Consider the following 1,905-nt stretch of genomic DNA (forward strand, 5'->3'; position numbering starts at 1 on the left):
ACTCAGATCAAGAACTCAGAGAGATGGAGGAAGCATCTGCTGCAGCAGCACGTCTTCAAGCCTCAGAGAGACAGAGATCTCTTCAAAAGTGGTGGTGTTCTTGTAGTAAGTGTTGTGAGATGCCAACAGAAGTGGAGAGCATCTGTTGTCACGAATGGAACATAGCAATGCCACAACTACAAGACGCCGACGAGGACATTGCCGAGGGTGTCCCATCACACACCTGCCTGACTGAAGATCCAGACTTTTCTCCGCTGTTGAGCCGCAGCGTTTTGCACATTGTGTTTAGCTTGCCACGTATAAACTGGAGGCGACGTCCAAGGCCAGAGGGACCCAATGGCACGCTGTCAATAGAGTGAGTAATGTGTTGTATTTGTAATGTTATTGCAACGAAATCTCTGTGTCTCTGTAGTAAAACCATGGTTAACCATAGTTTAAACATGGTGCCTGTAGTACAACAGTTGTTATACAAATGGAAGTAAACCACTAAAAAACATGGTTTTATTACATCAAAACTTCATTTTATTTGTTACTTTTCGTAAGGGCAGCTTTACAAATAAAAAGGACACATACAAAGATCTTGTTCACATACCTCAGTTGGATGTGGAAAAACCATAGGCACAGCTGATGGTTTAAGTCGTACGTGATCCTCTCCTGGGTATGTAAAATCATCAGGGGAAAAATGATCGCTGCAGACCCTCAACAACTTTAGTGCGTTAATGGGTGTGTTGATATCCAGCCGAAGAGCAATCAACCATAACTTCAGGCGAGCAGGCTCAGAAGTTGGGAATACGTGGAAAGTCACCACTCCCGAATGAGTTCGCGCGAGAGAACGTAATCTTTTAGTTTTAAGTCGGTTTGAACAATCCGGATAAGCGCAAGTAAGTACCATTTTGATTAGCCGTCGTACCTACAATGACTGTGCACTGTGTAAACAATGAGTGACGTATACGCGCGAGAGATCACTTCCGGCGCTTGCGTAAACTACGCCAGAGCGCGTACACACCTCACGCACCGGATGCCGTGTGCGCACTCAAGGAAGTTGGACATAGTGTTGTATTAGAGGTAAAAAATGATATAAATACTGTTCGGTTTCTCGCACAAACCGATCGTTTCGTGTCTTAGGACATCAATGTGTCGTCACGAGCCGCAGGGTTTAATTTGGATTTGTGCATGTTTTTTTACTCTCAAAGATTTTGTTACCATTGCCATGCATTATGTGACTGATAGACTGCAACGGCTGGACTTAAAAATCATCATTTGTGTTCTACTGAAGAAACAAAGTCACCTACATCTTGGATGCCCTGGGGGTAAGCAGATAAACATCAAATTTTCATTTTTGGGTGAACTATCCCTTTAATCAGCTCCATTAGTCACTCGTTACCTTTTAAATGTAAGATTAGCAGCCCTTATCCAGGCTTATTAACTTTTGTGTTTATGTTTTCACTTTACGTCTCTTCAAGTGGCCTCATCTGCCCATGCTGCTCAAGATGTCCTGGGACAACGGTACTCTAAGGAACGTGTGGCTGTCTGTCATCGGGGCGTCGCTTGGCTCTATCTGGGTCTTTCAGGCCTATCACATCTCTTCCTTTTAATAACCCTCCACACACGCCGAGGTAAGACGTGCTTACCTTGAGTCTTCTGTGTGTTATGTCATCCCCACATCCACGAGCCAATCAGATGTGTTTTTCCAAACCATGATAAAACAGTAATTATTCACCAGAACTGTTGATTTCTGTAGCCGAGGGACCTTTGGCACAGTAACGCGCCTTAAAATCTCCCACTTGCTTCCTTTAAAATTAACTTAAATTTGCTTGTACCAAATGTATTTCTGTGGTGTTTGAAGGTACAACAGCTCATTCATAGCTGAATTTTCAGCAGCCTTTGTCTTCAGTGTCGCATGAT

The 1,905-nt window shown here is 43.6% G+C and overlaps 1 long non-coding RNA gene across 1 annotated transcript in view; it reads left to right on the forward strand.

Moving 5' to 3' along the window:
- Positions 1–1,610, forward strand: part of LOC107695866 (uncharacterized) — a 10,684-nt gene extending 9,074 nt beyond the window's left edge. Inside the window, exon 3 of the long non-coding RNA XR_001635038.1 lies at positions 1,464–1,610. This is a non-coding gene — a long non-coding RNA (uncharacterized LOC107695866). The remainder of the gene's footprint in view (positions 1–1,463) is intronic.
- Positions 1,611–1,905: the final 295 nt, after the last annotated feature.

The sequence above is a fragment of the Sinocyclocheilus anshuiensis genome, unplaced genomic scaffold (assembly GCF_001515605.1).
Source record: "Sinocyclocheilus anshuiensis isolate Anshui unplaced genomic scaffold, SAMN03320099.WGS_v1.1 scaffold538, whole genome shotgun sequence".
Classification (NCBI taxonomy): Eukaryota; Metazoa; Chordata; class Actinopteri; order Cypriniformes; family Cyprinidae; genus Sinocyclocheilus; species Sinocyclocheilus anshuiensis.